General features: G+C 43.5%; 1 pseudogene across 1 annotated transcript; it reads right to left on the minus strand.

Annotated features, from left to right (window-relative positions):
* Positions 1–5,707: 5,707 nt before the first annotated feature.
* On the minus strand, positions 5,708–13,747 carry LOC309961752 (archaemetzincin-2-like; annotated as a pseudogene). The gene is made up of 2 exons: positions 12,671–13,747; positions 5,708–5,908 (listed from the first exon to the last, which is right to left on the minus strand). The product of its transcript is annotated as an archaemetzincin-2-like (transcript).
* Positions 13,748–14,977: the final 1,230 nt, after the last annotated feature.

Below are 14,977 nucleotides of genomic sequence, written 5' to 3' on the forward strand. Positions count from 1 at the left end.
GTTAACCTTCCATCTCCCATTACCCAGAAAATTAAATTAACAAGAATGTCCAATTCCCTGAGCAAGTTGGTCTATTCGCATTTCAATGTACAACAAAGCTAATATTTATGGTCGTTAATCTAATTTTTCTCTAGAGAATCTATTCATTTGATTAATGCTTCTCCTTGCAACTCTCTCACTTACCTTGTGAATCCCTCCAATCCAGTTTTTCCTTGTCTGAGAATGGTTTAAGAATTCTGCCCTGAGTATAAGAAAATGTTCATGGAAGTGGTCCATGGAATACCTACCACAGAGGAGCCACTCACAGGATAAGGAAATCCACATCATTTTTCTCATCATCTAAAGCAGGGTAGTTAGACATCTGTGAGGTTCTGGTTTGTGTTCCAGCACTGGCTGGACAATACTGACTGGCCACAATATTGTATAACATATAGTAACAGCTGTTAGGTTTAACTGTGAACCCAATGTGTGTCCTTTCACCAAGTTTGCGGATGTAGTATTTATAAGATTCCTCAAAGCTTGTGGAGCATTTCCTAGGTTCCAGGGAAGCTAGGACATAATCATAGTCCATGACCACCTACATTAGCTCACCTTAGGGACAGTGTTCAAAAAGGCAGAACTACTCAATGAGAATATTCAGAGTTGGGCCCAGGCATGTGCGTTTTATAATTATTAAGCACACTGGAGTTTGAGAACCATAGGCTAGCCACTGTAAATGGTACAAGAATCAACTGAGGGTGGAATTTTTTGCAGATATTCACAACCTGATTCTAAAATTTATATGGAAAGGCAAAGAAATTAAAATAGTAAAAATGTCACCAGCAAAGCCTGTTAACAATTCCTGGGAAATAAAAATAAAATCTGGGTAATAAAATAAAGTCTAACCTTTTCCTTTTCCTTTGTGGTTAGTCTAGTTTCACTTGCTCAGAGGGTGCTGTGTGCTGAGGCCTCGCACCTGGCACTCCAGACCAGAGTTCCTAGTGCGAAATGGTTGCACCAACACCTCAGTTGGGGGTGTGCGTGTGCAAAGATGCTGAACCCGCACTGCAATCTGGAGCATGGGCAACACAGCTGTGCCTGGACCCTCGAGAACTCCACCCCTATCCCTGCTGATGAGATCCCTATAAGGCAGCCCCTCCCACGGCCTTTCAGGGAGAGCAAGTGCTCTAGAGCATAAGCTTGTTACCTCTCCATTCTCTGATGAAAGAATAAAGCTTCCCTTTGCTTCTGGCCCGAACTCAGTCTCCTTCTATTGGCTCAAATGACACCATCCAGGAGGACCCTTGTTGGGATCCAACTCAAAAGGATCGGGAACAAATTTTGACACCACAGGTGGGACGGACTGTGGCCTTTTTGCCTGCACCTATCCACTAGGCTCCAGGCTTACCCTGGCTCCAGCGGGAGGATGGTGAAGGGTTTGGGAGGTTCGCAAAGGTGAGACTGGGAAGAGGCCCAGGTAATAAGGACCGCCTGACAAAACGGAATGAGTTGTTCAGGGAAAGCCACGAGGGATGCCTGAGTGAGAAAGGGTCCCAGTGTAGGTGTGTGACTGGTGACTTGACCAATTCCAGCACTAGTTTCTCTGAAATGGGCTGGGGAGCCTGGGCTGGGGAGCCCTGTGAGCCACTCATAAGACCAGGAACTCCTTTATCGGGAAGCCCTGTGAGCTGCTGACAAGAACAGGAAACACCCACCACCTGACCTCTGCCCTCTTCTGCCTATGAGGCGAACCTTGGGTGATTCTTTATTGACCGAGGTTCCAGGGGGTCCCCTCCCCAGTGATCCGGTGAGTACCCTATGGGAACCCCTCATGTTTTTAGCTCTCACCTGATGAGAAGTCAGAAAACTTTTTGGCCAAAAGGAGGAAAGAGAAGACCGCTGCCTCAGATACCTGTGTCACTCCCTAACGGACCAGGTGGGTCAGGAACTAATGTGGCTAAGCTGCTCTGGCCCAGAGGTGGTCCTGTCTAACTTCCTCTGGGATGTTCTGACTGAGGGGGGACTAACTATCTCAAGCACAGGCCGTTACAAATTCAAGGGGGACCCCCAGTTATATCGAGGGCATGCCATTTGGACATCTCGTATTTTGGTCTTTTGAGGAATCCATTAACAGTTTGGTGCTGGTTCCAAATTTCCTGAACTGGAAATCTTATTCGGGTCAAATCACGTGCCAAATGTGTGCCAATAAATCACTCCAACGGCCCCCTCAGTGGTGGGAGACAAATCCAAAACAGAGCATCTAAGGTACGGGGAACCAAACGTCCACTATACCGAAGGACAGCCTGTCAGGGTGCATCCTGCAGAAACATTCGGTCTTCTATGTAATACAGCCCGGCCCCAATGCCAGCTGGGAGACGGGGAAAGTTGGCCCATCAACAGGTCACCAACTAGTGTGACCTACCTCGGCTTCATTCTCACAAAAGGTCAGAGAAGCCTGCCCCAGGAAAGAAAATAAGCCATTTCCAGTTCTGCCTCTCCTAAAACTAGAAGACAGCTTAGAGGTTTCCTGGGGACGGTCAGTTTTTGCCCTATCTGGACCCCTAACTATGGTCTAATGGCTAGGCCTCTATATGAAATGTTCAAAGGAAAAGATGATGATCCTTTTGAATGTAATTCAGAGTGCCAAGGGGCCTTTCAAGAATTAAAAAAGCCATTATTTCAGGCCTCTGCCCTGGTCCTCCCAGATTTAGCTAAACCCTTTGACCTTTTCATTCCCGAGAGAAGAGGAATCACCCTTGGGATATTAGCTCAAAAACTGGGACCCCTTACTGGGGTGGTTGCTTATTTCTCTAAACAATTGGATCAGATTGCTAAGGGATGGCCTCCTTGCCTCTGGGCAGTAGCAGCTACTAGGACCCTGCTAAAGGAGGCTGAAAGTTAACGTTTGTCGGCCAACCATTATATGGACTCCACACCAGGTCCACACTTCAGTAACTTCTAAGGGAACAGAACGGTTATTCCCCAGAAGGTCGATTCAAGTCCAGGCTATGCTTTTAGACAACCCGCTTGTTACCACGAAAACCTGACACATGCTAAATCCTGCCACCTGCTACCCTGGAGGGTGACTGTATAGAAATGGGGCCCCTGGAGCATGACTGTGTAGAAACCATACACATTATCTATTCCAGTTGCCCTGACCTAGGAAGTGATCCTTTCCCAAATGTCGAAGAGGAATGGTTCACAGAGCAGTTTTATGGGAGAGGGTAAAAGGCTAGCAGGATACGCGTTAACCTCCCAGACCAAAGGCATAGAGGCACTACCCCCAGGGACTTCAGCCCAAAAGGCTGAGCTGACAGCCCTCACTTGAGCCTTGGAGCTCAGGTCAGGGAAGATCTTAAATGTTTACACGGATTCTCAGTATGCATAGGCCATCCTACAAACAAACACACACACACGGGGCTATTTGGAAGGAAAGAGGTATGCTTACTGTGGAGAATAAACAGGTGAAACATGGCATAAGCATACTGACACTCTTAGAAGCAGTACAGCTTCCAAAAAGTGGCAGTGATTCATTGCAGGGGTCACCAAAAGGGGGATGCAGAGGTTATAAAGGGAAACAAGGAAGACGCAACTGCCAAAAGGGTGGCCCTAGAAACAGTAACTTGGCAACGACCCCTCATACCTTGAAGGCCAGATCCATCCAATTATTCCCCAATCTATACAAAGGAAGAATTAGAGCCTGAAAATGGAGCTTCAGTAGAGATCCAGGAGGCCATGTGTGCCTACCTGATGAACATGGGCAATACTTCTTTCCCTAAACTGCAGCTTGTCAAGCCGTCAGGGAGGCTCATCAAGGAACTCACTATGGGAGAGAAGCCCTATATAATTGGTCATTTGAGGTCATGGTAACTCCTGGCGTGAAAAGTATAATCAGTCGGATAGTTGAGACCTGCCCCATCTGCACAGTGAACAACCCCAGCACCAGACCCCCCAGAGGTCCCCACATAAGGTCCATCAGACCAGAGAAACATATCCTGGAGAAAATGCAGGTTGATTTCACTGTCATGCTGAGAGCATCAGGCAACTTCAGGTATCTCTTGGTGCTAGAGCATAGTTTTCAGGGTGGGTAGAAGTGTTCTCTGCTGGCAGCCAAAGTGGCTAAATTATTACTAAAAGAGATAATCCCCAGGTTTGGGCTCCCAGGATCCCTACAAAGTGATAATGGTCCAGCATTTGTCTCTCAAGTGACAAAGGGGATAACGAGTGCCCTGGGCATAAAATGGACCTTGCACTCAGCCTGGAGACCCCAATCACCAGGGATAGTAGAGAGATCCAATCAGACCTTGAAACAGGCCTTAGCCAAGCTATGTCAGGAAACTCAAGAAAATTGGATTAAGTTGCTTCTAATTGCCCTGCTCGGTATTCGGTTAACTCCAAGAGATAGGTTAAAGTTTAGTGTATTTGAACTCATGTATGGTAGACCCATTCCCAAGCCTGAGACAAGGGACACTTTAACCCCCTTGAAATGGGACAACTCAAGTATACCCTCCAGATAGGAGAAACCATGAAAGCCCTCATGAAATATGGTAAAACCAGGTGCTGCCTGCACCCACTGACCTTGCCCTGCACCCCTTCTGGCCAGGAGCCTGGGTGAACCTAAAAACCTAGAAAGCTGGCAGTCTGCAAGACCAACTCACTCCTAAGGAGAACAGACTCCACTTGGTAATCTTAACCACCCTTTCCAACCTGAAGTTGCAGGGATCACTCCATGGGTACATCACACTCTAGCAAAGAGGCCCCTGAGCCCCAACCTCTGGAGAAACAACCCGGGGCAATGAATCCCTTTGACTACTCATGGGAACCTCTCTCTGACCCGAAGCTTCTCTTCCAAAAAACAACAAAAGTGTGACCAGGGATATTCAGGCCATGGCAGTGACTCTCAACATCAGGGCACACTTTTGCCTACAGGCAAAAGACCGAGATACCTGCATTTTTAGGAAAGAAAATTGACATGTGACCATTATTCTCTTGCTAGTATTTGGGCCATGTATTATTTATTTATTTTTATTGAAGTATAGTTGATATCCAGTATTATATGTCACAGGTGTACAATATAGTGATTCACAATTTTTAAAGGTTATTCTCCATTTACAGTTATTATAAAATATTGGCTATATTCCCCGTATTGTACAATATATCCTTGTACCTTATTTTATACCTAATAGTTCGTACCTCTTACTCCTGTACCCCTATATTGCCCCTCCCCCTTCCCTCTCCTCACTGGTAACCACTACTTTTTCAAACTGTCTGGTGCCCTTTGTCTCCAAAAGGTTAGACAAAAGGTGGTCACTCAGGGATACCAACAGTCAGGGCTGACGTCTGGTGACCATCAAATGTATCTAAAAGCAGCTGAGGAGAAGTTCCGCTCCTTGCCCTCAGCAGAAAGCAGTTACAGAAGATGGACCTGCACCCCTCAGTGCCCCTCAAGAATGAGGAGCAGGACAAAAGACAGAGGAGAGATTTGCCACTGGCAAAGCCCATTAACAATTCCCAGGCAATAAAAATAGAATCTGGGAAGTAAGATAAAGTCTTACCTTTTTCTTTTCCTTTGTGCTTTGTCTAGTTTCACTTGCTCATGGGGGGCGGGGGGGGGCAGCGTGCAGAGGCCTTGCACCCAGCACTTCAGACCAGAGTTCCTAGTGTGAAATGGCTGCGCCAATACCTCAGCTCAGCAGGCCGAGTGCAGGGACGCTGCGCCTGACTCAATTCAAGATGGCGGCGGCGGCAGCGGCAGCGCCAGCGCCAGCGCAGCGCCGGCGCCGGTGGACCGTGTGCAGAGACGCTGTGCCCGCACTGTGGTCTGGGGTGATCTGGAGCGTGAGCAGCACAGCTGCATCTGCCAAGCAAGAGCTCCGCCCCCTTCCCACACGGAGGCGATCCATATAAAGCAGCCCCGCCCACTGCTGGCCTTTTTGGGGGAGAGCATGTGCTCTAGAGCGTGAGCTCACATCTCCAATCTTTGATCAAAGAATAAAGATTTCCTTTGCTTCTGAACCGAACTGGGTCTCATTCTATTGGCATGAGTGACACCAGGCAGAAAGACCCTTGTTGGGGACCGACTAGGGAGGGTTGGTAATAAAAACAATTTTGGAAAAAATCAAGGTTGAAGGATTCTTAGTACCTGGTTACAAGACTTCCTAAAAAGTCTTTTTATGTTTTTTTTTTTTTTTGCGGTACATGGGCCTCTCACTGTTGTGGCCTCTCCCGTTGCGGAGCACAGGCTCCGGACGCGCAGGCTCAGCGGCCATGGCTCACAGGCCCAGCCGATCTGCGGCATGTGGGATCTTCCCTGACCGGGGCACGAACCCGTGTGCCCTGCATCGGCAGGCGGACTCTCAACCACTGCGCCACCAGGGAAGCCCTAAAAAGTCTTTTTAAATAAAAACTGTGTGGTATTGGTAAAAAGATACGTATACAGATCAGTAAAACAGAATAGAGTATCCAGAAATAGACCCACACAAATATGGTCTATTGGGTTTTGACAAAAGGGCAAATGCAATTCAATGGAAGGATAGTTGTTTCAACAAAAGGTGCAGGAACAATTGGATGCCCAAATGCATAAAGGTGAACCTTAAACCATGCTCCAAACTTATACAAAAATTAACTCAAAATGGATCATGGGCCTAAATAAGAAGGTACAGCTATAAAACTTTGAGAAGAAAACATAGGAGAAAATCTTTGTGAGTTTAAGTTAGCCACAGAGTTCTTAGAGTAGCAAAAGCATGATTCCCAAAAGAAAAAAATTAATAAATGGAACTTGATCAAAATTTAAAGCTTTGTAAAGTTAAGTTATAGACTGGGGGAAATATTTCCATATCACATATCTGACAAAGGATTTTTATCCAAAATATATAAGGAACTCTCAAAACTCAACAGTAAGAAAGCAAACAACTCAATTAAAAAATAGGCAGAAGATTTGAACAGATATTTCATTAAAGAAGATAATTCATGGATGGCAAATAAGCACATGAAAAGGTGCTCAGTGTCATTACTTGTTAGGGAAATGCAGATAAGTACCACAATGACAAAATGCCATACATCTATTAGAATGTCTAAAGCAAAACAAACTGACAAAGTTACAGGAACTCATATATTGCTGATAAGTGGTACAGCTACCTTATAAGAAACTCCGGCAGTTTCTTAAAAAGTTAAACATAGATTTATCATATTACCCCACAATCCCACTCTTAGTTATTTATCCAAGAGAAATGAAAACTTATGTTCACCCAAAACCTGTATGCAAATATTTACAACTGGAAACAACCCAAAGGTCCTTCAGCTAGTGAATGGATGAACAAACTGTGGAACATCCATACAGTGGAACACTACTCAGCAACAAAGAATTAACTACTGATACAGTCACTGAAATGGATGACTCTCAAAAGCACTTTTCTAAGTGAACTAAGCCATATCCAAAGGCTACACACTGCGCCATTCCCTTTATATAACAATCAGGAAGGGCAAAACTACAGGGACAAAGAATGGACCAGTGGTCTCCAGGGACTAAGGGAAAGGGGAGTTTTTGACTACAAAGAGGCAGCATGTATGATGGAGTTTTTTAGGGTTATGGAACTGTTCTATATTTTAATTGTGGTGGTGGTTACAGGGCTTTTTATGTTTGTCATGATGCAGAACTGTACGCCAAAAAGTGTGAATTTTACTTATATGAATTAAGAAAGAAGAATCAGCTAAGGCATATCTCATTAAGACCTGCCAACAAATTGAAACCAGTATTTATTAAGCACCTATTATGAGTAGGGCCTGGACTAGAGGTATGAGGAAAACAAAGCCTTCTAATAAGCTCCTTCTCTCCGTAGACACCAGCCCACTGGAAGACACAAACAGGTACACAAATAACTTACTTAGGATATGTGCCTAACAAAGGAAGAGTGAAGGTGTAAATGGAGAACACTGGATTCTTACAAGGAGAATTGTAAGCTTGGAGAAGTGTAAGGCTGAATCACAGCAGAAATAAATCAGATTGTACACTCATCAAAAATCAGATGGGAAAAGGTTATGAGGATGGAAAAATGTGATTACTGATCAGGGAGGGTAAGGTAATAAAAGCAAACTAAATGTAATGAGATTGAATCAATGCATGTAATGCTATTTTTTAAAAAGGCAAGTCAAATAATTCACTACTGATTCCCCACCAGGAAGGGAAATGAACAGATAAAGTTTGTGGTATGAAGGTGTGTTGACTTTAGATTTTATGAGCAATTTCTTTATCCCCTCCTCCCCCATAAAAATAGTTCCTCTGAAAACTATTGATGGAAGAAAAGGCAGGTCTTCTGTAAGTTGAACATGAAGGTTATTATCAGAAGAGACCTCCGTCCCTCCTGGGTGCAAAGGAGTCATCTGGTAGTTAGATCCCGAAGAGGACGTTGATATCAAAGAGGTATAAAATGAAAACTCCCCCTTTATAGCATCATGTGTCTGGGATAGTAGTTCTCAAATCATGGACCCTGGACAGCCACAAAAGTTCATTTGGGAACCTGTTAGAAATACAGGCTTTATGCCAAACCTACTGAATCAGAAACTCTGGGGTTAGGCCCAGCAATCTGTTTCAGCAAGCCCTCTGAGTAATTCCGATAAATATTTGAGAATTTTGAGAGTTTGAGAAGATGTCAAAACTGAATGCCGTCTTTAAATATTGTAACCAGCTGAAGCTGAAAAAGGAACAACAACTTCTAGTGAGCCCTCAACCAGACCCTCACTGGGCCTAACTAAAGACTGTCCATATCAAAGGACAGTGGGGCTTGTTTTAATGCATCATGTTAAGACCTAGGGTCTGGCTCCATTCTATCCAAAGAATTAGTTTTCAACGCTTACTTAGCATAACCACCTTGAATCCCCTCTACCTTTCTAAAGCACTTACAAATTCTGACTTTTTCCCCTCAGCAAACTAGTCGCTGAATTTTTTTTTTTTTAACTGATGAGTGTTTTCTTGTCAGGCAAAGAAATAAACTTTACTCTTCTTTCTTTTTTTACTGTTAAAGCTCTGGTGGTCTTTGTTTCATTCTTTTACAGAGACCAGGCAGTTAGCAAGTGACTCTGGGATGTAAGTTTGCTTTTTCATCCCTAGACAAGTTCTTTAGACCTATATTCTAATCCTTGTGTCAACCCAAATTGTTGGAAGGCCTTGGGCAAGCTACTTAACATCCCTGAAAGTCAGTTTTCTCATCTGAAAAGAGCAAGCAGGTAATTATCCTACCCACCTCAACTGGCATAATGGCTGTGAAATTGCTAAGTGGGAAGTGGATACACATGTAAGCATTATTATCATTTTGTGGGTCTTTCTCAACACTGCACTCAGTACCCTCAGTCCCCCCCCCCCCACCTCATCAGAGCACCCCACAGGGAAAGCCTGTAGTCTGGGCATGCTCCAGACTCCTCTGGAGGCCCAGTCAGCAGGGCAACCATCATTGTTTTAGAATTACTCTGGGTGAATGGAATAGCAGAAAACATTCCAGCCTGAGGGATCATGGATAAAGACAGTAGATGACTATAAGAATACATTATAGACTTTCCATCAGAACTTGGAAATGACCTGGCAAATCTGTGTGTAGTTTACAATAAGAAATGTTCTTCTAATCCTTGGAATGAGCAATTGGCTTATAGAAAATCTTCTGAGCTTTCCCCAAAGGCTATCCAATGAAGTGTTCTGCATGCAGAGTATCGCATTACCTGACACAAACAAATAGGGTACAGCTGATGTCAGTGTCTAGTGGTCCTAGGAAATAAACTGCTGCTTCTGGTAAATAGGTGGTAATTTATGTTGAATTATTTGCTAAGGGCCAAATTAGTCCCTTGTAGTGTGCACAGCATTTCTGAAGAATTAAAAATAAATGTTTTTCTGCTTAAATAATACCATGATCCAAAGCAATTATAACTGTAATGTATCTGACATAGGAATGATCCTAACACTTCCCCAGGGCCTTTACGAATAAGAGGATCTTTCTAAAGCATGCTAATGTTAAAAAGAAAGTAGATCTCTAGGCTTGGCTTAAAAGAGGCAAGCAGAGTATAAGTTCAACGAGGAAGGGAAAGTAACTTATTTATCTAGCACTTACTGTGTGCCAGGCACTGCACTAAATGACACACGTTAACCTTATCCTCACAATAATCTGTGAGGTAAGGATATTCCTCTCATTTTAACAGAATAGGACACTGCGGCTCAGAGCAGTTAAGCACCTTTCACAAAGTCAAACAGCACACAGTTTATGGCAGAGCTGAGATTCAAATTCAGTAAGTGGTCTCTTACCTAGACAGTTGCGACAGCCCCCGTGCCAGATAGTTTCCCTGTGCTCCTCCAGATCCTCTCTATACACTTCTCCATCTTACTCTGTTCCCACAAAGGCTGCACCAACTTGCTTGCTGGTTTCCCATTGTGTTTGGCCAGTAGAGATTATTGGCAGGAGGTGTGAAAAAGGAAGGAGAGTAAGGCAAAGGTTTTTCTGCTCCCCTCCCCAGCTCTCTCCTGCTCCACCAACCAAAAGTCTTAGCTCCTCTCTGCACAGGATGCTTCCTCTGCGTTTTGATAACCACTCCCTCCTCTGAGGGCCCTATACCGTGGCCACACCTTCTCAGATCTCCCGGTTTCAGTGTGCCTACAGTTACAGTAAATTTTAGCTCCACCAGCTTATAAGACATCAAAGCTTGGAAATAACGGCCCCTCCATTTTGTTGTTGTTTTGTTACTGGTTCTGATTCAAATGAAGTTGTTGAACGATGGACACATTCTGTGTGTCCTCCACAGTGTTCTACCTGAACAGCTCCTGGTTCAATGTTTAGAGAGTGACTCTTCCTCTGGCTACAGCTCCCCGAGAGAAACTAAATGGTTTTTATGAGCAAAAGCACCTCACTGAATCATATGTGGTTTCTGAATGATGGTGTTCTGAGTTTGGTGAAAAATAATCACAGATCCTGACATTTATACAAAGTTCTATAGTTTACATTTATTACCTTCTGTTTAAGGGTATATTAGAAGCTAGATGCATGTCCAGAAAAAAATAGCTGAACGCGAAGCTACAGTAGTTATTTTTTTAAAGACAGGTAATGTCCGAACTCTCATCAAGACACATAATAGTTGATGAGTGCTAACTCACTCCTGTTTTCTGAGTGAATTCAGTACCCGTGACTTCAGAAGAATAAAGAGGAAAGGGAAGCAGACTATTAAACAGGACAGATGCAATAAGTAGTTTTGCACATTAATGCTATATAGGAACAAATAAAATCTTTGGTGATCAGCAAATGTAATAGTCCTAACATTTTCAAAGGTGTCTCTCTTAAAAGTCTAATGGCATGCATAGATGGGCAATAATTTTTAAAAAATTAGTTTCATCATATTTTTGTGCTTGAAATGACACAGCATTTTGGAGTCATCATCTTACCTGAATATAGTTATTCTATTATTAGAAAATTATAGCACTTAACAAAAGAAAGGAAGATAGAAACAGGTAATGTTTTAAAATATGTTTAATTATGAAATGTCCCCTTTAACCTCTAGCAATACTGCTTACCTCAACATCTACTTTGTCTGATATTAATTTCACAACATCAGATTTACTTTGATTAGTATTTGGGTAGGATATCTTTTCTCATCCTTTTATTTTTCAATCTTTCTCATCTTTCTCTCTAATGTGTGGCTCTGGTTAATAGCATTCAGCTGGTTTCTGTGTTTTTATTTGCTCTGACAAACTGTGTCTTTTAATTGGATCATAGACCATTGACATTTAAAATAATTAATAGTTAATGATACAGTTTAAGTCTAACACTTGCTATTTCTCTCCTATCTGTCCTCTTGTGCTTTGTTCTTTTATTTCTCATTTCTTGCCTTTTTTTTTAACATCTTTATTGGAGTATAATTGCTTTACAGTGTTGTGTTAGTTTCTGCTGTATAACAAAGTGAAACAGCTATATGCATATGTATACCCCATATCCCCTCCCTCTTGCATCTCCCTCCCACCCTCCTTATCCCACCCTTCTAGGTGGTTGCAAAGCACCGAGCTGATCTCCCTGTGCCATGCATCTGCTTCCCATTAGCTATCTATTTTACTTGGTCGTGTATATATGTCAGTGCTACTCTCTCACTTCGTCCCAGCTGACCCTTCTCCCTTCCCGTGTCCTCAAGCCTATTCTCTACATCCGTGTCTTTATTCCTGTCCTGCCCATAGGTTCTTCAGAACCAGTTTTTTTAGGTTCCATATATATGTATTAGCATATGGTATTTGTTTTTCTCTTTCTGACTTACTTCACTCTGTACGAGAGACTCTAGGTCCATCCACCTCACTGCAAATAACTCAATTTCATTTCCTTTTATGGCCGAGTAATATTCCATTGTATATATGTGCCACATCTTCTTTATCCATTCATCCGTTGATGGACACGTAGGTTGCTTCCATGTCTGGCTATTGTAAATAGTGCTGCAATGAATATTATGGTGCATGTCTTTTTTTTCAAGTAAATTTATTATTTATTTATTTAATTTATTTTTGGCTGCATTGGGTCTTCATTGCTGCCCGTGGGCTTTCTCTAGTTGCTGCAAGCAGGGGTTACTCTTCATTGTGGATGGGTTTCTCATTGCGGTGGCTTCTCTTGTTGCGGAGCACGGGCTCTAGGCACGCGGGCTTCAGTAGTTGTGGCTCATGGGCTCAGTAGTTGTGGCTCACGGGCTTAGTTTCTCCGCGGCATGTGGGATCTTCCCGGGCCAGGGCTGGAACCCGTGTCCCTTTGTATCTGTCTTTAAGGTGGAAGCTGATAGCACTCTGCGTAAACAGATGGGGCAAAGGTCGAGGGGACGCTAGTCAGCTTCTTCCAAGTGGTTGGAGCCTTGCGTCAGGCATGCGAGCCACTGGCAGTGCCGAAGTCCATAGATATGTCCAATCTCATGGGTTAAAGTCTTACAGGACCAAAGCAGCAAAACACTAGTCACTTCAGGAGCGTAATAATTATCAAACACTGAGTAGTCACTTGAAGATTTCTTCTGCAGCTTCTTCAGTTTGCCTTTGTAGTGTGAGCTGTAAAAATCACTGCCGCACCTGGCAAAGCTGAATATCTCCACACCATCTGTCAAAGAGGCCTGTCCAAAGACAAAATTCCAGGAGTCTCTTGGGTAAAGATCGATCATTGTTATTCCCACAACACAAAAAGCATCTTCAGGTTTCTTCTTTTTTAAGAACTTCAGGATCTGCCCTGCATGAATCCGTAGGTTCTGCGTGTTATCATTGATTCTAAAGGAACATCTCGTTGCAGAGACAGGAACTGGTTCTAGGAGTTTTACCGTCAAGCCATAGAAAAATGCTTCACAGTAGCCCTTGAGCCATTTCACATATTCTTCACTGATACTTCTGGTGTTTCCTAGCAATCCAATGCACTGTATATAAATATAGTGCTTCTGTGGAGAAGGTGTCTTTCTGTAAGGATCATTGAAAAACTCTTCAAAGTCTTGGGGAGCCTCAGGATGGGAGGTTATCCAGTCTGACTGCGAATGCAAAGTAATGGGTCCAAAGAGATCACTGTTTGGCCGGAAGGCTTCGTCCATCAGACGCTTTTCCCCAGCATCTAACTTCTCATACTGTGACACAAGCGCTGGGTTCTTTGAGATGAGAGCTGTCTTTAGTCTGTGTTCAGAGCGCCGTACTGTTCGCATAGTGACAGGCCTCTTCCATTCACATCGCGTGCCTGTGAAGAGATTTCATCCTTCCCTTTGAACGGGTCAGACAGCTGTTCCACCACGAGGCTTCAGGGAGAGGACGGCTCCTCTCAAGTTTCTGCCTCACCAGAATCGGCATGTCTGGGTCCGGTCAGGAGCGCGTGGTGCGGGTGCCTTCACCCCCGTCACCCTCACGCCATCACTGTCTTCCCGCCGGGCGTCGACGTCACCCACCCTGCGCCTTGCCCTGCACCCGACACCGTGCCCCGCCCCTTCGCGCTGCATGTCTCTTTTTGAATTATGGTTTTCTCAGGGTATATGCCCAGTAGTGGGATTGCTGGGTCGTATGGTAGTTCTATTTTTAGTTAAGGAACCTCCATACTGTTCTCCATAGTGGCTGTATCAATTTAATTTAAATTAAAATTTAAATTCCCACCAACAGTGCAGGAGGGTTCCCTTTTCACTAAACCCTCTCCAGCATTTAATGCCTGTAGATTTTTTGATGATGGCCCTTCTGACCGGGGTGCAGGTGATACCTCATTGTGGTTTTGATTTGCATTTCTCTAATGATTAATGATGTTGAGCATCCTTTCATGTGTTTGTTGGCAATCTGTATATCTTCTTTGGAGAAATGTCTGTTTAGGTCTTCCACCCATATTTAGATTGGATTGTTTGTTTTTTTGATATTGATCTTCATGAGCTGCTTGTATATTTTGGAGATTAATCCTTTGTCAGTTGCTTCATTTGCAAATATTCTCTCCCATTCTGAAGGTTGTCTTTTCGTCTTGTTTATGGTTCCCTTTGCTGTGCAAAAGCTTTGAAGTTTCATTAGGTCCCATTTGTTTATTTTTGTTTTTATTTCCATTTCTCTAGGAGGTGGGTCAAAAAGGATCTTGCTGTGATTTATGTCATAGAGTGTTCTGCCTATGTTTTTCTCTAAGAGTTTTATAGTGTCTGGCCTTATATTTAGGTCTTTAATCCATTTTGAGTTTATTTTTATGTATGGTGTTAGGAAGTGTTCTAATTTCATTCTTTTACATGTAGCTGTCCAGTTTTCCCAGCACCACTTATTGAAAAGGCTGTCTTTTCTCCACTATATACTCTTGCCTCCCTTATCAAAGATAAGGTGACCATACGTGTGTGGGTTTATCACTGGGCTTTCCATCCTGTTCCATTGAGCTATATTTCTGTTTTTGTGCCAGTACTATACTGTCTTGATTACTGTAGCTTTGTAGTATAGTCTGAAGTCCAGGAGTCTGATTCCTCCAGCTCTGTTTTTCTTTCTCAAGATTGTTTTGGCTATTCGGGGTTTTGTGTTTCCATA

The sequence above is a fragment of the Leucopleurus acutus genome (genome assembly GCF_964270905.1).
Source record: "Leucopleurus acutus genome assembly, chromosome: 5".
Taxonomy (NCBI): domain Eukaryota; kingdom Metazoa; phylum Chordata; class Mammalia; order Artiodactyla; family Delphinidae; genus Leucopleurus; species Leucopleurus acutus.